This window comes from Octopus bimaculoides, chromosome 3 (genome assembly GCF_046866305.1).
Source record: "Octopus bimaculoides isolate indiv1 chromosome 3, ASM4686630v1, whole genome shotgun sequence".
Classification (NCBI taxonomy): Eukaryota; Metazoa; Mollusca; class Cephalopoda; order Octopoda; family Octopodidae; genus Octopus; species Octopus bimaculoides.
Genome location: NC_142930.1, coordinates 117628025 through 117655524, shown reverse-complemented (window position 1 = coordinate 117655524; position 27500 = coordinate 117628025).

Below are 27500 nucleotides of genomic sequence, written 5' to 3'. Positions count from 1 at the left end.
AAACCAAAGAATAGCGCGAATGAAATCGGTAGCTACTTATAATGCTGGGATTGAAGTGGTCTTTGCTAGAATTTTACAACCCTTCAAATTGACTGCAAGGTTTCCGTCATGAAGAAGTCCCTATTTAATTATGTAAGGACATTTTAATATGCAAAATTATACTACTGTCAAATCTTTGTGAATTAAGGGATTGAGTCAATCCAAACTTCTCTTACAGTTACGTAAGTAATATAAATTCGTTGTGGTACAATTTATATGATTTACATTACCATAAGAATAATTGATTGTATCCCTTTAGAACTCAAACACTAATATACTAAATTTCCATTTACCAACATTTATTCGACTCCCGTTTCTTTGCTTTACATTATTAAGTTGTACATTACTGCACTTATAAATATATTACTTTTCAACATTTTATGTGTAAGTGTAAGTATAAAGCAGGAAAGAGATATAAATGTGTGTGCAATCGTTGCAACACTATTTGTTGCATAATGTTTGCAATGAGGAATACTGCTGGAAGCAGGTGATTAAATATGAAGTAACACTATTCTTTCCTAGACAGACGGACAAAGCAAACATACAAAATTATATATATATATATATATATATATATATATATATATATATATATATATATATATATATATATATATATATATATATATATATATATATATATATATATGCAATAGGCAAAACTATGTTTCAGAATATTTCTTTCAAAAGAAATAATAATATTCAAAATCAAATATGAATGCTTTATCTGTAACTAAATATATTATATGTCTCCACAAATTATACTAGAGTTAGGAAAGAAAATTTTTGATGGATTGAAATACACCATTATTTATATAAAGATACTAAGATTACAAACGTAGACCTCATAAATTTCTCTCATCGCATACAATAGTGAAAAAGAGATTAAAGCATTGACTAAATATTCTCGTCCAAATATATATATATTTTAGAAACTTTTGCCTCAGCTATAAATTAAACCATATTACAAAAGTTGTTTCTATAGCGCAAAGAAAACTTTACAAAAAAGAGAAAAATTTTCATCACGTAAAATAACATTTCTATCATTCATATTCTTTTGTTATTTTGAAATTGTGCTTTAGTATGTCTGCTTCTGAGAGAAAGATGAAAAGAGAAATTTAAAGAAACATATGGAAGATAATAATATCCAAATACTTACTATTATTGTTGACGTTCATTGAAGTCTGATGAAAATGAATTCCATTGTTTCCAATATGTGGGTGGTAATTATTTATAAATCTTGTAGTTCTCTACGATACGTTTAAGCACATCACGATAAGAAACATTGAGTTAGAAGGTAAACAAATTCAACTAACTACTGGGAGAAATTTCCTCAGATCTGATACGACTATATATTCAACAGAAAAATATGTACCATGCACTATCTGTACAATGATAACATATTCATTCACATATCAACAAATGAAAATAATACTGAGACTCGCTCAGCTCATACTGTAGAGGCATATAATAAAGTATCAGAATTCACAGCAATCTTCTATATAGTCGCAAAACATCATTTAAAACAAGTCTCAGAGTATAAAAAAAAAAAAAATTGCCATCGTTGATCTATAAAATATAATGCTTACTACACTAACACCTATGGACTTAATTTATAATCGGCATAAGTATCATCCACCGAATAATATTATTTACACAAAACGTCATACACCCTTTTATCTTAAAACAAACATCTAGAACAACTCAAACAACAGAAAATAACGCGCAAAGATATGCACTTAAACGTCCAAGCTTTTATTATACACTTCTGACTTTTGAAATATTGGTTTCAAATTTTGACACCAGATCAGCTATTTTGAACAAAGGGTTACGTCGAGCTTAAAAACAAACGGAATTCTATTCCAATATGTTTTTCAAGTGGTGGTTTTGTAAGAGATTTCAAATTGGATCAAGACACGAACTCCTTGAGCTCTGGGTAGGTAAAGACGATCAGCGTCTACCCTTAGGTAGTGCGTCCGGTATACTAATGATTCTACTAAGCTCGCCGCCTTAAACTGTTTTACATATTAACGAAAGGTTACGAAATGCCTCCTCTAACACTTAACAGTGAAACTGAACTATAGCACCAATCAATAAATTTTATACACATTAGCAAATGTGATCCTGCAGAGCATGCTCGATAATGATTGTGAAAAAATATAATAAACTATTATTATTATTATTATTATTATTATTATTATTATTATTATTATTATTATTATTATTATTATTATTAGTAGTAGTAGTAGTAGTAGTAGTAGTAGTAGTAGTATGTTTTTTTTCTTCTTTCTGCAAATATTTTTCCATTTCTCGCCGAGTGTTTTCCGTACACCTAGGGCAGAGAAGCTCATTGTATGCATTCCCAGTTTACACACGCAAATTCACACGTACAATATGTATTCTAAAAAATAAATAAATAAATTCATGAAGGGATGTTGTTTTCACGGAGATAATGCACTTCTCAGTACATGAGTCGTTCCAGTTAACACGATTTTTTGCACTTCCTGTAGGGATGATAAACCTTGTATCATTTTCAAATAGTTTTCAGTAGCTTTTTTTTATCATTCCTAGAGATCCTGCAATAACTGGTACGTTAGTCGCCTTGAGGTGCCACATTTTTTTTTCTATTTTTTTTAGCAAGTCTTTTATTTACTAATTTCGTCAAATTCTTTCGCCGCTATACTATGATCGCAAGGAATACTTATGTCAATTAATATACATATCTTCTTTGTCTGATCTCTTATAATAATATCCAGTTTATTAGGTTTTATAGTTTTGTCGTTATGTACAGGGAATTCCCTGAGAATCGACACATTTTCTCCCTAAATCACAGCTTCAGGACGGTGTTTATACTATTTGTAGGCGGTTTTGATTTTATAATGCCGACATATTATTATTATTTTTTTTTATTATCATTATTATTATTATTATTATTATTACTATTTTAATTATCATCTTTCAATTCTGTTTCCATTTATTTCCGAGTGTCTTCCTGACACCTAGGGCAGAGAAAGGTACTGTATACATTGGTAGGCCATTAAAACAAACACACCAGATTGTTCATTTACAAAGTCATGTGATAGATAAAAGGGGAAGAAAGTAGAGAGAGAAAGGAAAAAATTATAAAGTAAACAAAGAAAATAAATGTGAAAAAGGAAAGAACATTCACAAAGACAAATCACATATAGACAATTCACACATAAGAGGCAAACTTTCGTGTGAGCTTTACACGGCATTCTACTCAAATCTCCTCCAGCCATTTATCTATATCTCTACTTACTGTTCCCATCGCAACTAAAACTACTGGTGTCGTTAATATAGGAACGAGTTTTTAAATCTGAGCAAGAGAATTAGTTGCATATTTCGTGCAGAGTATACGCTAGTCTTTATATTCAACGCATACTTGGCATGTTTTGAGCGAGCGTAATAAGCCTAAAGTCGCGTAAATTATTTCATATATCTCTTGCTTGAGTTCTTTATTATTCTTGCAATGGATTATTGATTCCTTTTCTTTTGGAGAAGACAGGGTTTCTGTAACTAAGTGACTTCGTATTTTACACACTGTAGTGACTGTTTACCAGAGACGGAAAAACTCTGTGTGTGTGTGTGTGTGTGTGTGTGTGTATGTGTGTGCGTGTGTGTGCGCGCGCGTGTATGTGAGAGAGAGAGAGAGACAGACAGAGACAGAATGCCAGAGAAAGACGGAATGGGAGAGAGACGGAATGAGAGAGAAAAATATGGAATGAGGGAGATTGAGGGTGTTGTGTCGACACCTCCAGGCGAAGAAGTAATATCTCCCAAGACATATAAATAGAGGTAGTCTGGCCGTGGGAGATTATGTTGAGTAGCAGTTGAGTATCAGTCGAGTAGCAGTTGTGTAGCGGTTGAGTAGAGATTATCCGAAGGTGCTAGATAGCAGTAGCCTGAGACATAACAGAGAGAATGCGACATAGAGAGAGAGAGAGGGAGGAAGAGAGAGAGAGTCTGGGAGGGTTATGGAGAGAACATTTTATCGTAATACGCTTCGTCTCGCATTTCAGAATTAAACTTTTATATTTTACTTTGAATATTTCCTTTCTATTATTTCGATTGAACCTACAATCCGAGTGCGTCTTTATATTTCATCAATTCCGCAGTCCTAATATAGAGAGAATGGGTAGGAAACGTTCCTTCTGTGTTAAATTATTTGGAGTCATCCACTTAAAATAGATCCTCTGATTGCTGTGACCAAAGTCAGCCACTCCCTTTTTCCACCTCTTCTTCAATATATCTTCTAACCCTCAGCGAGGAGAATATTTATTTGCCATTCTCCTTAATTCCAAAAAATGAAAACCAAACACTCTCTTCCGACGTCTCTGCAATACTGCCTGTTGTTGCCCGTCGAACAAAGCTGTCTTGGCACTCGTATTTGCTTGCAACTGATTCTGTTTTCGTTTATACTTTACGATGCTGTGAGCAGAGACCATTTGAATATTATATTATATTCATATGCGCAAGATCATCTGCCACAAAGCTTCGATATTGGAGGGCAGTAAATGAATAGTTTCCGTTTATTTTATTTTGGCGACTCAGAATTTTAAATAAAACCACGGTGAAGTTGCCAGGACTTGAACTCGGAACGTAAGTTAGCAGAAAAACATATTGGAAAGCATATCCCTGGTTAAAAGTGCTAGTGATAAAGTGCTATAAAACAAAATACAAAAAGTATTAGAGGATATATTATCGAAAATACGAAAGTTAAGATACAAACGGAAGAAGCAACAATATTTTAACAGAAATTACAAATTAAGAAAAGTAAGCCCTATTAATAGTGCAGTTCCAGAAACAGGTCTTGTAGCGGTCTGGCTGCAATATTCTTTCGTAGTTGAAGACAAATTAATAGAATTGCTGAGTAAGAATATATGTTATTTCAGCATATATTGTACAGCTTTTTAAAACTAGTGTTTCAGTATCTCTTTAGATATTGATATGTCACCATTTTATTCAATGTTAAGATTTCGTTATACATTTTGGTATAATGAGTACAACTTGCCAATACAGTTTCCTCATTACTTTTCTCATTTTGCCTTCGGAAATCTTTTCTTTAGGTTGTTATTCTATTTTATACTGTTTGATATATCACAATTTGTGTGTATCACTTATGAATAGATATCTTACATGAACTGGTAGACTTCGATGACATTTATTTGTTTTCAAATGTTTAGTCATAGAACTTTTCATTCAATGTCAAGAATGAAGTCATATATATACCATACCTAGACAAAAGGTCTGGGTAGTGTTGTCTTTAGCATACCTCACCTAATATCACAGTAAGATTTAGAACACGACGTGAATTTAATATTTCTTAGGTTGCTTAAAAAGAGTTTCCAGGTGAGTTTTGAAGCCCTCCACATAACTTTCTCAAAAAAAAAACCCATCTCAATATGTTTATTTCTGAAAGTAACTTAGATAAAATAACGCTGAATGAATTTCGTTAATTTCCAGAGCTGTATTTGAAGCATACTATGCGGGCATCATTAAAATACATTTCGAAGTAAATAAACGTAAAATAAACGTATGAATCGTGAAGTCTTCATGAATAAAGAAAAAAGAAAAACATAAAACTAAATATAAAGCCCCATTTCCGTCAGGTCGGTAACATACGATGAGTAAAGGTCGTAATGAGACAAAATGTTTACACATGAAATTCACACGCAACGAACGGATACATATGGGCTATATATATAGGAATAATTGGAAACCTACACATTTATCATATCTCTGATATCGTTCTTCGCTGACAAGTAAACTACTTGAATCATATACATACACACATACATACATGCATATATATATATATATATATATATATATATATATATATATATATATATATATATATATATATATATGTGGGTGTGTGTGTGTGTGAGTGTGTATGTGTGTGCGTGTATGTTTGTATATATATATATATATATATATATATATATATATATATATATATATATATATAAGTATGTGTGGGCATGTGTGTGTCTGTATAGTTAAATGTATAATTATGTATACTCATATATGTAAATATATGCGTTTATACACGAGTGATTATTGATTACTATCTGCCTTCCTATATATTTAGCTTCAGATAGAACCTTCCTCAGTGTAGTTTTATCAATAATGATACGCGCATGCACCTATGTATGTATATTAACACATTGAACTATGTATATATCTATATATATATATATATATATATATATGACTTATCATAGTTATATTTGCATACACGCTCACGTAAACACACACACACACGATAAAGTACAAAATCCTGAATGGCTGTATATAAGAGTATACGTGATTGTGGCAGTATGTAAATAGGAGTGTTTTTAAATAAGAATATATACAAACTGGCATATGACTGCACGTTTAATGCAAATTGCATATCGAAAAAGTCTATGCATGCGAATACAAAACTTATCATATATATGTACATATACATACATATATGTGTGTGTATGTATACACTCACACACACACACGCACACACATACGCACGCACACACAGATATATATATATATATATATATATATATATATATATATATATATATATATATATATATATATATATATATATATATATATATATATATATATATATACATACATAGAGGTGTTTGTTAATGCGTGTGACAACAGGTTTGTTGCTAATAAATTTGAAAATGTCATGCTTCTTCAGAACAGATTTTAGCAGATGATGAAATGTCATACACTACAGATAAATCAATACTAATGGCCAAGTGGCTGTACATTTCCATCAATTGTAAATAACACGCATAATCTAATGTCTGTAATGCATGTTTCGTACTTAACATATACAATGAATTAATGGCCACTCATTTCGACCTAGTTAGCAGAAGAATTGCATTTTTTGTTCCTATGTAGTTTGTATCACTATATTTACTTCATTTCCGCTAGACCTGACATGCAATCTCGTCATAATATTCCGATGATATGATTGACTTTCAAATACTGTTTTATCTTGACATTTTCTGTTTCTTTCTTTAAATATCAACACGTTATTACTTTGCGCTCATTATATTATAATGGATGTGTTGCCTTTATTTTGTTTACATGCTTTTCTTTTACATGAGATTTTGCAAACATTTCGAAGATTAGATGTGCACCTTACTCTAATCGTCTGCAGTTTCAATTATGTCTTCCAATCGAGAATTATTCCAGTTATTTGTTTTAATATTTAATATATTAGATTGTACATTTGATGTAACAAAGCATTTTCGTAATCGATTACTACTACTACTACTACTACTACTACTACTACTACTACTACTACTACTACTACTACTACTCGTAGTAGTAGTAGTAGTAGTAGTAGTAGTAGTAGTAGTAGTAGTAGTACTGCACCTAATCAAAATAATGATCCTTTCTACTTTATTTATAAACCCTGAAAGTTTCTCTACACGACTGTAACTTATCGTATGGACCCTGTATAATATTATTAAAAAGTATAATAATAATAATAATAATAATAATAGAAGAAGAAGGAGGAGGAGAGGGACGAGGGGGAGGGGACGAGAAGAAGAAGAAGAAGAAGAAGAAGAAGAAGAAGAAGAAGAAGAAGAAGAAGAAGAAGAAGAAGAAGAAGAAGAAGAAGAAGAAGAAGAAGAAAGGGGATGGGTTCTGTGAGATTATATTGACACCAGTAATCAACTGAAACTTCACGCACTGAAGTCGACGAAACCTACTCAATGCCACCTCCTCAAAAGTTCCTGACTTTGTGCAAAATAATAATCTTTTAATAAGCCACAGTATGTTGAAAAGATGGAGAATAAAGCACTCTCAGCTTAAACAGTAATATAATATTTATGTCGAGAAAATGAATTTATATAAAGATGAAGGGCTGAAGCAGAGGACGACGTTATGTGATGCATAATTTGAGTGTATTAAAAATTCATAATTCATAAGTTATACACAGAATAAATGAAACATCAAACATACAAATACATCAAAATGCGGTTTTAAACAAATGAAACCAGCAGTTAGGTTCATGGATTTATGCCATTCCAGATTATGCTGTACGTAAGCTCTATTATTCACATTGAGACTTCTAATAAACTGCGCAAGTGACCTTTCATGCATTCTGGGCAGTTGAAATATATTACACCGAAATATCTATCTCGATAATGTGCTATTAGTCGCCAAGCTAAATACTTGTCAGTATTTTGTCTGTCTTTACGTTCTGAGTTCAAATTCCGACGAGGTCGACTTTGCCTTACATCCTTTCGGGGTTGATAAATTAAGTACCATTTGCGTACTGGGAAAGATCTAATCGATTGGCCCCGTCCCCAAAAATTTCAGGCCTTGTGCCTAGAGTACAAAAGAATAATGAGCTATTAGTCTATTTATTTCCGACACCTAAAATGTGATTTCTTTTCATTACAATTCGTACTTTGCTTGAATATACGTTGTGTAAACGGTAGAGGGAGCTGTTAGAAGTTGGAACTATCTTTCTAGACATTCTGCTTTAAAAGATATTGTCTCTTCTTCAGCAGTGACGGCGATAACGAGGCTGAAGCCGATGAGGAAGGCGTGGACAACAGGGAGGATGGTGATGATAATAATGATCATGATGTCCACGATAACGGTGGCGACGGCGATGACGAAGACGACAAGCACGACGAAGACGACAAGCACGACGAAGACGTCGACGACGACGGCGATAATTATACTAATGATGATGACGACGGTGACAATGATGAGGATGATGATGATGCTTTTTATTATAGGTACAAGGCCCGAACTTTTAAACGGAATGTGAAGCTAGTCCAATGGTGTCCAATGGGAGCATATTTTTCAAATTTTGTGTAAGATGGTTAGCAGTTACATCGGCACATTTTTCAACAGGTAATTGCTTCATCTACCCCTATACAATGAAATGCAAAGACAACCTGGTCACAATATGAACTTAAGAAGCAAGGACGGATGAAATGGTGCTAAGAATTTTGATGGGGACGGAAAATGGAAAATACAAGAAAAAATTATTAATCACAACGATCGTTCCGATCCACCTGCATCTATTCCTCGTGGGTTGTATACTGGTTGTGGTACATTCCTAAAAGCAGAAATATATGCATATATATATATATATATATATATATATATATATATATATATATATATATAAATATATATATATATATATATATATATATATATATATCTTGTGGTCCGTTATTTACAATCATCAGTTCTCGTATTCCAGACAGTGAACGCTGGATGCATACGAATCGTGTATTTGTTGAAATGCTTAAGTTCACTTCTGCTTGTAGAAATCATATACTTACAAGAATGTTCACCTTGCATAAATTATGTGATTCTCGCAGACGATCGATATTTATTCGTGTACATTTCGTGGCCAGTATCTCATTGTTGCTTATCTTCAGAACATCATGTGATAGTCATATATTATATCATAAGATAATTCTTTTTTTATTTCTTTGACGACATATTAAATATAATATTACTTTCATGTTTTTTTAAGACATATAATATTATTTTTATCATATTATATACCTTGATTATTCTCTTATATCAAAATAATATTTCAATGCACAGTAAGTAATGAACAACACTCCTTGAAATATCAATCTCCTGAGAAAAACTTTGAGACTTAATATTTAAAATTAAATTTTGCTGTCTCCTTCATCTTAAAAACTGTGTTCACTAACGTCGAATTCATTATATGCAATATTTTCTTGGATATACGAATACATTTTGCTATAACATTTCTTAATTACGTTTAAAAAACGATTTCTGACTCATCCAATGTAGTAAATTTCCTCATCTAACACTTACTAGAATACAGGTAAAAACCACATCTACAAAGATATGTGTGTGTGTGTGTGTGTGTTTCTCTGCGTGTATATGTATATAAATATATGTATGTATAGATAGCTGTCTCCATATATACATGTATATGTATATATATATATATATATATATATATATATATATATATATATATATATATATATATATATATATATATATATATATATATATATATATATATATATATGTATGTATGTATGTATGTATGTATGTATGTATGTACGTATGTATGTATATATGTATATATGTATGTATTATCTGATTCAGAAATTTTCAAGTTCCAATACTCTGGCAATAAGGGTTATATATATATATATATATATATATATATAGATGCAGCACAGAATTTTGTCAGTGAACAGGTTGCGGTCTCAAAGCGACGAAAATATTTCGACAAACAAAATTTAAATGTTGAAGTGAATCTAACGGATTTTGTGTGTTATTTTAAATGGCTTATAAACATCTTCCACGCTGCAATTATATATATATATATATATATATATTTCAGTCAGATGCCATTTTCTAAAGCACATTGGGATCCCAAGCTTTCTGAGTGATGTAATTTGAATGGAAGTCCAATGGAATTAATGCAGCTACAATTCTTACGTTAGAGCTATTCCACAAACGCCGAAACACTAATACTATATCAGTCTGCATATTCATTTACCCCTTTAATTTTTTCAGGCATTTGATTGCGGCCATGCTGGAGCATCACGTTTATAGGCGCAGGAGTGGCTGTGTGGTAAGTAGCTTGCTTACCAACCCCATGGTTCCGTGTTCAGTCCCACCCCGCTTCAAGTTGGGCAAGTGTTTTCTACTATAGCCTCGGGCCGACCAAAGATTTGTGAGTAGATTTGGTAGACGGAAACTGAAAGAAGCCCTTCGTATATATATATATATATATATATATATATATATATATATATATATATATATATATATATATATATGTGTGTGTGTGTGTATGTGTGCGTGTGTCTTTGTTTGTCCCCCTACCATTGCTTGACAACTGAAACTGGTGTGACTAAGTCCCCGTAAATTAGCGGTTCGGCAAGAGAGACCGATAGAATAAGTTCAAAGAATAAGTCCCGGGGTCGATTTGCTCAGCTATAGGCGGTGCTCTAGCATGGCCTCAATCAAATGACTGAAACAATTAAAAAATAGAAGAGAGAGTAAGAGTATATATATTAACGCTTGACAACCAGTGTTGGTGTGTTTACTGGTGTGTTCCGAGTAACCTAGTGGTTCGGCTAAATAAGAAGGTAGAATAATTACTAGGCTTACAAAGTATTAGGGTCCATTTGTTCGACTAAACACGATGCTTCTGCATGGCAGCAGTCAAATGACTGAAAAAAGTAAAGGAATAAATGAATATGCAGACTGACACAGTATTGGTGTATCGGCGTTTCTGGAATAGCCCTAACGTAAGAATTATAGCTGCAATCATAACATTTGACTCCCATTCATATTTCATCAGTCAAAATGCTTGGGATCCCTATCTGCTTTAGAAAATTGCCTCTGATTGAAATGCCACGCAACGCGATCGAATACTCCGCCTTGTTATTGCGAAGCAATTCGGCCATATATCTCCTTCGCGCGCACACACACATACACGCAGAAACCTTATGAAATAAATTTGATTATTCTACATACGTTAACAATAAATTTGATGTATAATAAAAGTAGCTACAAGTACACGGTGTTGATCACAGACGAAGTAGACTCTTCTTATTGCATATGCAAATGCGGAAGTAACGATTGATCTCTCACGAAATTTACGTTTGCTTCATTACTGCTCATGAGCAAGAAATATTTGGCCTCTTCTGTCGAAGTAAGGTTCATAGAAATCATTATGTATATCGGCTTGAATATACACGTTTTAAGGGACATTGATAATCTGACAAATATATATGAGTTGTTTCTTGCTCACTTAGCTTGGTATTTCTCTTGCCAGGATCTCCTAATTCAAAGTCCTCTCTGCTATCGATATATATATATATATATATATATATATATATATATATATATATATATATATATATATATATATATATGCGTATGTATATGTGTATGTATGTATGTATGTATGTATACACACATATATACGTGTGTGTGCGTGCGCGAGCCAAGCAACGTGCGCGGGCGAGCGAGTGTATAGATAGGTATATGTAAACACTTACACACACACACATGCGTGCTCACATATATATATATATATATATATATATATATATATATATATATATATATATATATATATATATATATATATATATATATATATATATATATATAGATATAGATAGATAGATAGATATGTTCCTCTATTAGCCACACAGGGCTCAACATAGAGGGGACAAAATACAAATGTAGAGTTTTTCTTTTCGATGGGGACGAAAATAAAGTAAACAAATAAAATGGGGATAACGATGAAAAGGCATCGAGAAAATGTTTGGGGTATGTACAAAATATATATATATATATATATATATATATATATATATATATATATATATATATATATATATATATATATATATGCGTATGTATATGTGTATGTATGTATGTATGTATGTATGTATGTATACACACATATATACGTGTGTGTGCGTGCGCGAGCCAAGCAACGTGCGCGGGCGAGCGAGTGTATAGATAGGTATATGTAAACACTTACACACACACACATGCGTGCTCACATATATATATATATATATATATATATATATATATATATATATATATATATATATATATATATAGATATAGATAGATAGATAGATATGTTCCTCTATTAGCCACACAGGGCTCAACATAGAGGGGACAAAATACAAATGTAGAGTTTTTCTTTTCGATGGGGACGAAAATAAAGTAAACAAATAAAATGGGGATAACGATGAAAAGGCATCGAGAAAATGTTTGGGGTATGTACAAAATATATATATATATATATATATATATATATATATATATATATATATATATATATATATATATATATATATATATATATATATATATATATATATATATATATATATATATATATATATATATATATATATATATATATATATATATATATATATATATTACAAAAGATGAAAATATTACAAAAATTTCCCAATAAATGGGGAGTTTATCCGTGGAAAGAAAAACCTACGGAAAAGACCACAGTAACCTCGGTCCTTAGTGTAACAATTTGTTAAATAATATTCCTTTTATTTATGCAAGAAACGTAAGTAAATCTCTGTTTACAAAATTTTAAACGTTTTATAGAATCATGGTCAAGGTGGCTTCGTCATTTATACGTGCCATTCTTGCTACATGTATCCATCTATTTTCGAAACATTTGCTAGACAACACTTGCCTCTCTATTCTCACCTTCCTTTTCAAGTGATACTTGAAAATGTTGATGAGAGATTGACCAGAGAGGAAAGTGTTTGTCTCTAATCCTTTCAGACGCGTCCACTAGATGCATTCTTTCACCATAGCCACAAGTACAATAAATACAGCTCTTCCTTCCCGTTTAAAGGAAGGAGGCGTGACGATATTGACGATAGACTCGGTTGATTAACCGACTCGTCCCAAACGTGACAGCAGTCGTTCGACATAAGTCCACAGCTCCGAAATGGTTGGACACTGCACGAGTGCGTGCAGAACGGTTTCGTCGCTCTGACCGCATCTCGGGCAGGTCGGCCCCGCATTTCGCGAGCCGTGTCTATAGAGCTTATCCCGAACGGGTAGCGCTTCTCGGTAGCACTGCCAGGCCAGGGATCTCTGGAAGTTGTCCATAGGTCCCGGCCCGAAAGTCGTCCTGAACAGGCGGGTCAGATATTCCTCGTCGACGCCCAGGTTCGCCCCGAGATCGTCGTCGTACCTGCCCTCCACTAATCCCCTATAGAATGACTTCGTTGTGATGCAGCCGCTCAAGGTCGACCCGGGACGGCAAAGTTGTTGCAGAGCAACGCAACACTCACGGTGCCATTCGCCATTCCTCGGCCTGTTTTTGATCCACGACTGCAGCTCGGTCAAGGAAACGAGCTGCGGGAAAGTGCGTCGCACAAACGGCGACCACACCTGCTCATCGTCGTCTACGTAGAGCCGGAGATGTCGCAGTCTCAGCGCATGTCTGCGCATCATCAACCACGGCATGCCCAGCCCTCCTTTCAGCGGGTGTTGGCAACAAACAGATCGCCTCACCATCGGAACGCTTCCTTTCCACAAACAGCGGAAGAGGATGCGCTCCATTTCGGTCATGGCGCGATCGGGACAAGGCACGACGGTCAGGCGGTATTCGATGACGGACGCGATGTATGCGTTCGCCACCTCCACCCGACCTTTTAGGGACAGCTTCCTCTCGGACCATTGCCGGCAGAGAGTGGCCACCCTACTCGTTATCTCGTCCCAGTTCTTCTCCGTTTGCAGGTCCGGACCGAACCAGACTCCGAGCAACTTGACCGGACCGGACGGTATGGGCTTGCTTCTCCAGGTGCCGAGCAGCAAACCCACTGTCTTATCCCGGTTGATTTTCGCTCCCGTCACCGCTTCGTAGTCTTTCACGTCCCGCGGACAAGCTCGATGTGCTCGTGGCTAGACGTTATGACGGTGACGTCGTCCGCGTATGCCGACACGCTCGTCCCGCACCCCAGTTCTCTCGGGATGCCCCTCAGCGTCGCCAGCTTCCGCAGTAGTGGCTCGAGATTCAATACGTACAGGAGCGGCGACAGAGGGCATCCCTGACGGACCGAACGTGCAATATCGAAGGGTCTCGATAGACGTCCATTGACCCAAACAACCGAACGGATGCCTGTGTACAAGGCAGCCATCCAGTCGCGGAAAACGGGACCGAAGCCGGCCGCTTCGAGAACGGCGTCCAAGTATCGATGGTCTACCCTATCGAAAGCTTTGGATTGATCCAAATTGATCAGGGCCCCACCCATGCCAGGTTCCTTAACTACCCTCTCTATGATGTAGCGCATCAGATGGAGGTTGTCATGGATGCTCCGGCCCGGCACGGCGCACGTCTGCTCCGTGCCGACCAGTTTCTCGATGACAAGCGCCAACCGCTTGGCTAACACCTTGGCCATAATTTTCAAGTCTGCATTTAGCAGAGTGATGGGCCTAAAGTTATCTATGGCGTCCCCCTTGTTTGGATCTTTCTTCAGCAGCGTTACCGCTCCTCGGCTCACAAAACCCGGACTGCTCCGGTTCTGCTGCCAGTTGCAGTACACGGCCGCCAAGACGTCTCCAAACAAATCTGGCATACAGTTGTAAAGCTTGTAGGGCAGACCATCCGAACCCGGAGATTTTTCCGTCGAGCTACCCGCCATCGCGTCCCTCACCCCCTCCGCCGTGATGACTCCTTCGCAGCACTCCGCCTCTCTTGCCGAGAGTCGTGGAAAGCTGTGCAGGTAGGCACTAAAGTCCACCCTGCCTTCTTGCTCGCCTCTCCTCCCGAACAGTCGGGCAAAATGCCGCTGAAACGCCTCGCACATCTTGCTCGGCTCGAGCAATTCGCGCCCCTGTTCGTCTACCAGAGACCGGATGGTGGCTCTGTCACCTCGCTGTGCCTCCGGCACCCGGGCCTCTCGTGCGGCTCCAACATCTTCATTCCTCAGAGCACGCAACCTTGCCCTGACAGCACACCCTTCGTGTTTAGCATTTAAGTGTTGGTCGAGGGCCAACCTCGCCGCTAAAACGTCGGATGCGATGCCACTTCGCAATGCCTCTTCTAACTTTATCACTAGCTCCCCCTCTACTCTGTTCCTCTCTACAGCTAGTGCCCTGCTATACCTTATTGCTTCCGCCCTTACTGCTCTCTTGAGGGCAAACCACCATTTGTTGTTGACGATGGCTCCCGTCAAAGCCCTCTTTACTAACGTGCTAATCCGGTCTCTGAAAACGTGACTAAATGCGGGAAAGACGCATTTAGTTCCCAGTAACCGGGACCCTGCCTATGTGCCCTATCTAAGTTTAGCGTACACGTCACAAGTGTGTGATCCGTGTAGCTGACTATGTTGAACTGTGGACATCCTAAACTATCTCTATCTCTTGTCCTACACACTATCCTATCTAGATACGATCTCGACGACCCAATGCAGTTTCTCCAAGTCCACGTTGGCACATTTGGGTGGTCGAGTCGGTACCTGTCAGACAACTGGAAGCGTCTGAGCAGGTCTCTGAGGCTTTGCATCCCCTTCGAGTTTTGTCACTCCCCACGTAGTCTAGATGCGTGTCCAAGGTAGCATTCCAATCCCCAACTAAAAGTAAGGGACGAGACGTTCCCAGGAATACTTCTAGACGTCGAAAGAAGTCCGACCGACCTGTTAAAGGAGTCACATAAACTGGCAGCAGCCGAAAAGCGCCTCCATCACTGCTGTCCACATCTAGGACAACCAGTCTACGCTCCGGGTCCGGAAATATCGACTTTACTTGGAGATCCAGACTCTTGCGAAAAAGAACCGCCGTGCCACTACCGCCCATCCTCGGCAGACAGGGAGAAAAATAAATGTTAAACTGTCCGCCAAACATGGACTTTAGGGCCCGCGGTTCATAGAGTCTGGTCTCACTAATGGCTATGATATCCAAATTGTGTGACTTGATGTCATTTAAGAGGTACCCTTGTTTCCAAGGGGACCCCAAGCCACGCACATTCATACAACCAATCTTCACCATGATTCTATTTATACGTATGCTTTAAAGCACAAAATGAAAGGAAAAAGGATCTACTTACTGTTCGTAAGTTTTGTTTCCTCGTTGGATTTTTCACCAAGGAGGCTATTGTACAATTTCTTGCACAAATATTTTTGACATCCCCCTACCGAGTTGGGGTAGAGGCATTTTATTTTGTGGTGCAATGCTGGTGATACATGATAAATTCTAATGTGTTTTGGCGGTGTTGTACGTGGGTGGTTGTTTGTTTTGATGTCGTTATTTGTGATGTTTGTTTCAGAGTTGATGTAATTCATCAACTCTGTGTTTGTACTGTCTATTGCTGTTAGCATTGTTTTTTGCATATTACTATTGGTGTTAGGAGTATTTTCGGGAGGTGTGAATCTCCCTGCTTTGTTTGTGTTTGCATTTTGTTTTGTTTTCTTCTTACTGCGCTTCCTCTTTCCTTTCGTAGCTATTTGCCACCCTTCCCCACTCTATTCATCCGATGAGAGTTCTGAGGAGACAGAAAGAGGTAACGGCAAATTGTGTGCGTCTGTGTGTGTTTCTGTGAGTGTTTGTGTTGCTATTTTTGTTGGTGTTGGCTGCTTGTTATTTGTGTGTGGTGTATGTGATATGGGGGAGGGAGAGGCAGTCTTGGAATTTTCTTTTTTTTGTCTCTCCTGTTTCTGCAGTTTCTGTTGTCTTTTCTGTTGTGGTTATTGCTGATATTTCTGTTGTTGTTTTTTGTGTTCCTGGTGGTGTTGGTAGTAAAGTTTTTCTGTTGGGGGTATTTGGTAGTTGCTTCTGTTGTTGTTGTTGTTGTTGTTTAGCGGCCAGTGGGCAGTCCTTTTTCAGATGTGCCTCGTTGTTGCATAAGTAACAGCGAGGCTGCCTGCCCTCTACCACCACATACAGTTTGTGTTCCTCCGCCAGTCTAATGTTTGGAGGAATCTTCCGTGAAGCCTCCTCTGTGATGTGGAGAAGGATTTCCAGATCCCTCCCCCCAGTTCTTTTCCTCTACGACCGTAACTTCCAAAATATTTGCCTCCTCCATTTCGAGGCATACGGCCGATACTACCCATTGGGTGTCCACTTCTGATGGCACGTTTTTTATAATTACTTTGGTCACTCTCTGTCCAAGATAACTCGCTATCATCACCAAGTTATCTGTGCGGAGAGAGAGTGTCGAAAATTGCTTCGCTAAATTTTCATTTAAGAATCTCACCTGTACCGTGGCAAATTTCCGTCCCCACGTGACATGCTCTTGATGAGCCCATACAGGTTTAAGACATATCTCGATCTTATCTGTGCTAAAATTTTCTGCACGTTTGGTTTTTGCGTTTACCAGTTTATAAATGATGCATTTTTTTTTGTTCTATAATTTCTTTTGGAATGTTTATTTTAACATCATCGCCTTCTTTCTTAAGAAAGGATTTTGTGTTTTTAATTTGTTATTGTGTGAATGTCACTATTCTCCTTTTTTCCTTTATAGCATCGGCGAAATTTGTTTTTGTTTTTCTGGCGGACATGTCCTTTGGAACATTTTTGTTTATGTTGGTGTATGTACTGCCGGGTACAAAGGTGGCGCTAGTGGCAGCAGAGTTTGTTGAACAGGTGGTGGTGTCGGTGCTGACGGCCGATAAATTTGCGTCCTTGCTGTTGTTGTTGTTGTTGTTGTTGTTGTTGTTGTTGTTGTGGTTGTTATTGTTGGTGGTGGTGGTGATGACGGCGTCAGCAGCAATGGTGCTTACGTCAGAGACATTTGTGACGGTTTTTACGCATGGTCTTCTAACCTTGGTTACAGTCTTGTTTTTGTTGTTGGTGTTGGTGGTGGTGACAGGGCTGTTAACAGTATCCGTGACGTATAAATTTGCGTCCTTGCTGTTGTTCTTGTTTTTTGTTGTTGTCGTTGTTGGTGGTGGTGGTGGTGGTGGTGAGAGGTCTGTTAGTAGCTGTAATCGTCGTCTTTGTGACGTTTACAGCAACTGCGTTCCTGTCACTGTGTGAGCACGCGCTACTCTGTTCTTTTTTCTCTTCTGGCATCTGAAGCCTCGGGAAATGCTCATCAAAAGTAGAAGACAAGCGTTCCAAAATTGCGGTTTCAAATGTCGAGAAGGAAATTTTTGTATTTTGCTAGGGCCGAAACTGCCCCTGGGAGCCAATTCCTGCCTTTGTAAATACACAGAAATGAAGCCTAGGTGCTTCGCAACAGAAATATTTAAAAAATCCAACAAAATGTGGGCAATAGAAGGTCAAAAAGAGGTTTACCTCTGCAGCCGATGTGGCAGCACGTCCGTCAGATAGATAGATAGATAGATAGATAGATAGATAGATAGATAGATAGATAGATAGATAGATAGATAATTGTATAACTATAGTGTTAAATAAAGAGAAGCAGTGATCAGAGTGCGTCTGAGTGACTGTTATATTAAGTGAATATGTAGCACATGTATATAATAAAATTCTTGCATGGTTTTGTTAAATCTAGAATCGAAACTTTTCCTAGTAATAAATACATTTTTCTTACATCATATGACCAGTGATTTAATAGCCTTTCTTGCCTTCCAAATATAGTAAAATCTATTCCATGTATAAAATTTATTCCACCTATGAGTGAAAGTATACAGCGTTTGTTTTACATTATTTCTTTATCGAAATAGGTTTTATAAATCATTTTATGTCAATAACTAACAGCATTTTAAACTGAATGATGGATATATTTTCTTTTCCTTCTGCATATTTCAAAAGAGAAACAACAGAAGGCTTTTTTCACATTCCTTGAAGGTTATTGAGAACAAAATGCATAACACCCTGGGCAATTTTGCACAGATTCCCGTAGATTTTAACTACATGTCAAACCATTGTTTTTTAAAGTAATTTTACATTATTTTTACAAAACTTTTCAATATTTATACGCGCCGATTACATTTCTTCTAATATATATAAATGTCACGGGTAAATGATATGTGATGTGTATTTCATACAAAAGTTCATGCAAGAAACCACAATGTATGTTAGGCATAAGACACACACGGAAGTCTTTTCTAAAATGGAAACCAGGAAGTTGAGCAATACTATTAATGTTTTCACTCATATATTTAGTCCGAATATCTGCACTGCATCACATAAATTTCAACGACCTTAAACCATTGAATTATCGGTCGTAAGTAGCGGGTATTTGTCAATATTGATGAAAATTGCAAAAGGGAAATTAGAATTAACTCTTGTTACCCTATAATCTGCTCAAACCAATAATCAATACGTTTTACAAGATGGTGACATCTGATGAGATACAATTTGACCAGGTGATACGCCGTTGTTATTCTTCGTTACAGAATTAAACGTATCTCAGGCAGAAAAAGACAAAATAGTTTTTGTATGACATGCATCAGATCAACCTGTGAAATCCTCCAATATCCTATGAAATAATGATTTATATAATTCACACATAATTTCATGTTTCGTTGGAATATTATTTGCTACTTGCATTCATATGATATTTATTTTGTTGTCACGGTAATACCTGAAAAGTCTAAAATATAATTTCTTGATATTTTTGATAGTTTCGCCTACTGCCAGAACGAATATATAATAAAAACATTTGTGTATTTGGAGATATATTTATCGTTTGTCATTGACGCAAAAGCCATCCAATTTTTAAGTCTGCTTATAATTTCCAAAGTACAGAATATCTTGTTATTTGCGTGGTACAAGTAATTCTAAGATATTATTGTCGATTGAGTGAAATAGTCTGCGACCCGTCTGAGGGTGACATCTGTCCATTCAGCGTAAATAAAGTCGCAAGTAAATTGTCATGCCTTGCACATTGTAGCTTGTACTAATATTTTATCTGTACCTATATAAATATTGGTATAGAGACAGAGTTGATATTAACCATCTCTATAATACTAACTTACTGAACAAAACTAAAATTTACATAATTGTTTTTACGAGATTACGATCTGATAGAAACGATTTTAATATATAATTCGTATATAATTACACTATATTACACAACATTACTTTTTGTGCAGTTCCGAAATTATAAACAATCAATATTATACTGCCTTATGATATTACGGAATGAGGCATGTAGTACTCGATTACAGCTCTTAGTACCACTGCACTTAACAGTTAAGGTATTACTAGAGTTGGAGGTAGACTCCTCCGTACAGCTGGATGGGTTGACACCAATATTTGCTGCAGATGCAGATTTCGAGGAGAATCGTTGGCTGCATGCATGCGGAAGAATTCGCAAGGACTGGCCTTTATGCTCTAGAGTCCCCTACACCTGCTATACATTGTTCAGTGACATGTTTGTAACTGTCTACTGCAAATGATAGCAGAACGCGAGAGTTCGCAAACTTTTCAGATGTGAGTTAGTGTTGCTGTTGGAAGACGACATGCATATCGGGCATAATTTATAGTACATCTTGACACATGAATCGCAAATTTGGTTCCGCTGTCAGCCAAGAGATTGGCGCCTGTTTTAAACATTTACGTCAGTAACTTATGGGCACTTGTAATTGGAAACAAAACAGTCTAGGGCAGAGACCGACTCACGCGATACATTATAGTAAGCATAAATAAGGTATATGGAATAACAGGGCCCGAATGAACTTACATCAATCAAAACATTCGATAGAGCACAATGCACAATATTTGTGTGGAAGACAACGCCTTTCAAAACGTAAATGACGCGGAAAGAATTTTGCGTCATTTATGAAAGTCACAGACATATATTATACACGCATACATAAATATATATATATATATGTATGCGTCTGTGTATTCTTAATTAATGGTACTGCAAATATAATATCCTTACGTATCTCACGTCTATTATCATTCCTCCACTTCACTCTGTATTTCATATATTCTTTGTAACAACCATTTCTTAAACATTATCTCGCACCGTCTCTGAAACAGCTGCAAAGTATCCACAGGCTTGGATTTTTTTAAATCTCATTCTGTTAATCATATATATATATATATATATATATATATATATATATATATATATATATATATATATATATATATATATATGTATGTATTTGGATGAAATGGTGTTGGTTATCAGAAGAATGATACCTAAATATAGCTGCCCAAGAAGTATGTATATATATATATATATATATATATATATATATATATACATAATTCTAGGGAAGCTATATTTAGGAATCATGCTTCTGATAACGAACACCATTTCATCAATTATTAATGCGCAGTTGGCGGTCCACTGAGAAGCGAAATTTTCTCAAAATTTTAATGCTTAGATTATTGTCAGTGTTGGAATTAACTGTTTTAACACAATATATCATATCATGCATATACATATATATATATATATATATATATATATATATATATATATATATATATATATATATATATATATATATCATGCGAGTGTGTATAGATACATATGTACACACACACACACACACACACACACACATATCTTTGTACACATAATTTATATGTGTATATGCATACACACGCACCCACAGGACAAGCACATATACACAAACATATACACACACATATATGTATGGAATATACATAAAATAAATGTATAGAAAAATATAATGCGCATTTTCCGTGTTTTGTGTACAGTAAATATAAATATATGTCATGCAGTGTATATATGCTCATGCACATATGTATCTCTCTGTATATTTATATGTGTGAATATGTATATTTTCCGCTCATATATTTTTAGTTAAAGCAATAGGAATTCTCATTTACGAAGAATATATTTCTATCGGCAAGATATTAATAATGCATGGCTCCGGAAAGTAGAATGAAAATAAAATATAAAATAACACATGTAATCAATAAGTATAAACATAAATAAATAAATGTTCTTTAAAATATCCATTTCTGTTAAAAACTACATTCTGCATATATTATTTACATATACATATCTCTTATGATTTTAATTCCAGAAGAATTTAATTTTCCATATTGCAGTAAATAAGTTGAATCAAGATACATAACACAGGGCTGGAATGATATTATTATTTGTTATTTTGGGTAACTGTGTGGTTATGAAGTTAGTTTCAAAAAGCTAGCATTCGGAATTTGATACACTTCCGCATCTAATTTTGTAATTGATTTCAACTCTGGGTGGTATGTCTAATTTTTTTATGTGAGCGGGGATTGGTGGGCACAAACCGTGAGGAAACTGTCATATGTACACACTGGTGCTTACATCCACAGATATACATACATAGGTGTGTATATGTATGTATATATATATATATATATATATATATATATATATATATATATATATATATGTGTGTGTGTGTGTGTGTGTGTGTGTGTGTGTGTGTGCGTGTGTGTGTGTGTATATATGCATATATATGTATCTATAGCTATGTATTTATATATATTTGTATATATATGTATATATGCATATATATATATAGAGAGAGTGATATATACGCGCGCACACAAACACATATATCTATATATGTGTGTGTCTATGTGAGAATGTATGCTTGTATTTATAAGTTTGCGTGTGTATATGTGTGTGTGTGAAAACATGTGCAAACAAGCATTTCCATCGACAATTCCATTATTCATTAGATACTGCGTTGCATTCTTTTACGGGAAATTGTCTAAAATAAATGTTGGATACTTTAGAATGACAAAAGTGATTATTCCCACAAAGTTGTTACGCAATCACCGTTTCCTTAAAAAAATAAACACGCATTTAAAGAAGGTTCACACACAAACTTGTACCATTTATTGTTTCTTCCATCATTGATGTCATAGCACTATTCAAAGTAATACAACAAAGAAGCTCCCCTCGTTTTAAATTATTCCTTTTACATTGTCTATCATATCTCAATTAAATTACCTCATAATTAACTATTTTCGAAGGATGGTAGCATTTAAACAAATGGAAATGAGGCGTTTTAAGTTTATACTAGAGTGACTGCTTGATAGTCGAATTAGAGATGTGATATTTTATTTGTCAATTTACTATTGCTTATGGATTTCAATAAAATAATTGATTCTTCATATTTTAGTTTGCATTTATACTTAGCTGTATTTGATTTCAGTTGGAGAAATATCATTAATAATTTGAAGGCAGTCAACTTGATATGTTAATGATGTTATTACATATTTACATCAAACACAAGGGCGCGTATAGTTTAGTGGTTAGTGGTTAGAATGTTGCAAAAACGATCCTGAGATCATGGCTTCAATTACTGGACTGGGTAGTGTGTTGTGTTCTTTAGAAAAAAACATTTCATCTCACTTAGCCCTGTATTCACTTCGATATCTGATGTGCATTACACCGTTCGCCTCATCAACGTCGATTAATTTTGAGGGCATAAACTAACGTACATCACATATATTTGATCACTCTGTATAAATCATCTGAACAGAGTCTTCAACAAGAAATTGCTCAATCTTCTTTCTCGGATTATGGCAGACTACTGTATATTAGGTACAGTAAAAGTTTACGTTTAACTATTTTCTACTTATTTTACTAAAGACACAGCTACTGTTTTCGCATAGAAAATCCCTTGAAGAAGGAATTTGTACTGCATCAGATGAAATTGCTCTTAGTATCCGTTTAAGTTAACTGTTTCAACTCCCATCAGGTTTACTTTCATTTTGATCCATTAATATTCGAAGCATATGACTCAATGTTGGTGAGGCGTTCCATTGTCTTTGACGCCTGTGCCCCTGTATGTTAAGTGTCAAATTTTGAAAGAGTAAATTTTCATGATGTTTTATTTAATTAAATTACTATGGCCCGTTTTATACGTATAATTGTGGTTAATTTTAAATAATGCATGTATATATTTATCGAGCGGGTTTCGTTATTGAACTAAATTAAAGGAATATAACACAATGAGCAAAACGGCTGCTGTGGCGCCACATATAATATCTGGATCAAATCATTATTATAAAGTTCAATTTCTATTATATAAATATGTATTCTTCCTGGATTGCCTTACATGATAAAAGCCTTTGTTATGGAAATAGATATGTTAAATTTCCATCATAATTAACTGTTTTTGGTTTGAAACGCTTAAAATATTGTATGCAAACTTCATCAGCGGTTTTCTCTGGTGATTTATTCATTGCATATTGTGATTTTGTGAGACATTAAAATCAATCTGAAATAGTATTTAAACCAAGATAATAATAATCATTCTTTTATAATGATATTTTAGATTTGTCGAACATGTGTAGTGAACTGGAAAATTCGATATGTTGCTGGAATAATTTTCTGCATTTATACTGGGTCTCTGGTTTCAAGTTCCTGGGACACTCATCTACCTGACGTCTATCATATACCAGTCTTACACTGGAGAAATTCCTCCTTTCCCCTGAACTCGTCTCTGGGTTAGCCCCGAGATGTTAAAGGTGTGGAGAAGCAGTAATCCTTTATCCACCAGAACCCGATTTTATCGAAACAATCTTATTTGCAAATGAGGCAGAGTATTAATTGTTGATATGGATTAGTCGGTTAAATAGACTTTACTAATTCAGTGTTTCTTTATTCTCCGTCAACGATGGCAGAAAAACTAAATTGATAAATACAATTTATCAATTATATAATTAAATTTATAATGACTTAAGATTAGCCTTTGCTCCATTGATATTAACTTTAATCACCTGCTTAGTATCGTAGATTGGTGCAACTGTTAGAATGTGGAATACGTTACCTACATCATTTATTTCATATCCGTGCGTTCTGAATTCCAAAATATATCAATATCAGCGGTATATCTCGCTCTATAGTGCTCGATAAATAAGCTATCATCGATGAACAGCAATCGGTTTACTGAAACCTGCCCTCCCACTCAATAAATATCATGTGTAGGAAAGTTCAGTGAGATACTTCTTTATAGTCCTCTTTAGCCAAATCACCTTCTACAGTAGATTTAGAGAGAATGAAAATTGAGTGAGGACTTTATTGGTATAAGCCATATTAGTATTATCCGTGTTAATACTTGTTTCATACTTTATTTAATCTAGCAGATGAAAATGGAAAGCAAATTTGACATCGACGCGGTTCGAACGCAGAACCGAAAGAAATGGAACAGGTTACTTTAGTCAAAGTTCCGTCTATCATTATAGGGTTCGTTCAAGGGACTTTAGTCTACATAACATACACCTGTTCTTCAACAGAATTTTACATTCTATACTCTGAAATGATGAAAAGCAAATGGAGACCACAGCGAGATTTCAGCTCAGATGAAGGAATGCTGAAACGTTATTTCGCTGACACTCAACAATTGTCAATCCACCACTCCAAATAAAGTATTTAAAGACGTATTTTCACGACATAAGTTCACATTTATATTGGTTACGCAAATTGAATATCTAATGTTCATATAGTACGGCTTCCATCGTAAGCAATTTTCAATATTTTTATTCTGAATTCCTGAGAACGATATATAAAAATTATTTGAATCGCCCCATTAGCTTTTATTGATATTATATGTGTGCGCTTCGACATCAAAATTATCAGAACAAAAACGTCATGTGTGACAGTTTTCATTATTTAGTAGAACATTAGGTATCCCCAATCTCAGCTTAGTTATAGATTTTTTTTTTTTAATCGAGTTTCTTTACACAAGGTAGGAATATTACTTTAGGATTATCCTTATATTTATTTGTTTCATTCGTCTTTTTAGTACAGGAATACTGTTTTGCTATGTAAACCCTTTTATATTTAATCCATATCATTGCTATTATGCAAAAGTGTCGTAAGTCCAAAACGTTGCTTTTTCGGAAAACGAAAAATACAATTTCATCCCACCATTTCTTTTTACATTAGCAAAGTTTCAGCTTAACAATAGAAGTATGAGAGTTCAGTCAGAAATATTTTCGCAAAACTCTCATATGTGGGACTTACTACTAAATAGTTGTACTACACTTTGACAATTTTCATATCCTAGCAACTTAAGGAACTGGAGATACGATAGTTTGACCAAAAGAACGGGCTATTTCAAGCAAAATTAAAATGGCAAAGAATATAAACTAGATCGAAAACAGTGAAATACATATATATATATTCTTATTATTTGCTACAATAATAAGTTGACATATCTACGCGATATAGAATTCTCTGTCTCTGTTTATAATTACTGCAATGGCCATGTGTTTGTTTATATGCATAATACCGATTCAGTATTGTGTTCCACGTTTAAGATGAAAATCTTTACTATTGAATATCTTAATGCCATAAATTTTACCATAGTAGTCTTATAGCAAAAACCGTGATTTCCACTTATAGCGTCATATATTCGCCTAATCTGCCTTCTAATATCATTTTGCGTGTAATTCAGGTACATATTTTGGTCTCTCTCTCTCTCTCTCTCTCTCTCTCTCTCTCTCTCTCTCTCTCTCTCTCTCTCTCTCTCTCTCTCTCTCTCTCTCTCTCTCTCTCTCTCTCTCTCTCTCTCTCTTTGTAATACCTATCATGTTTGCGCTAGAACATTGTATCTGCATCATACTTTGCTTCTATTTTTCTCTTCCTTACTGCATTACTCACTATAGGTATTTCATTTTGCGTATGTCCTAATTCAGGTGTTGATATTTTCAATTCGCTAGTGTGTTCTGATACGCTCTTTCGTTTATATATGTTATTTGGCCTTGAGACAACCTTCACGTATAACATAGATTTCTGTGTAGACAGCTGCAGCATGGCTAGATAATATTAATTTAATAGACATACTTATTTTTCCCGATTAAATGTATACCTTTTCTCATTTACTTCTAAAGATTCTTGATTAGATAAGAGTACAGATATTCATTTACATGTAACGAATCATTTTAGTCATTTAATAGCATAAGTTTTTGCGACACATATATTGAATACATGTCATGCGTAGGTAAGTGAAACTTTCTCATTTGCCTCTAGACACTGGGAATAT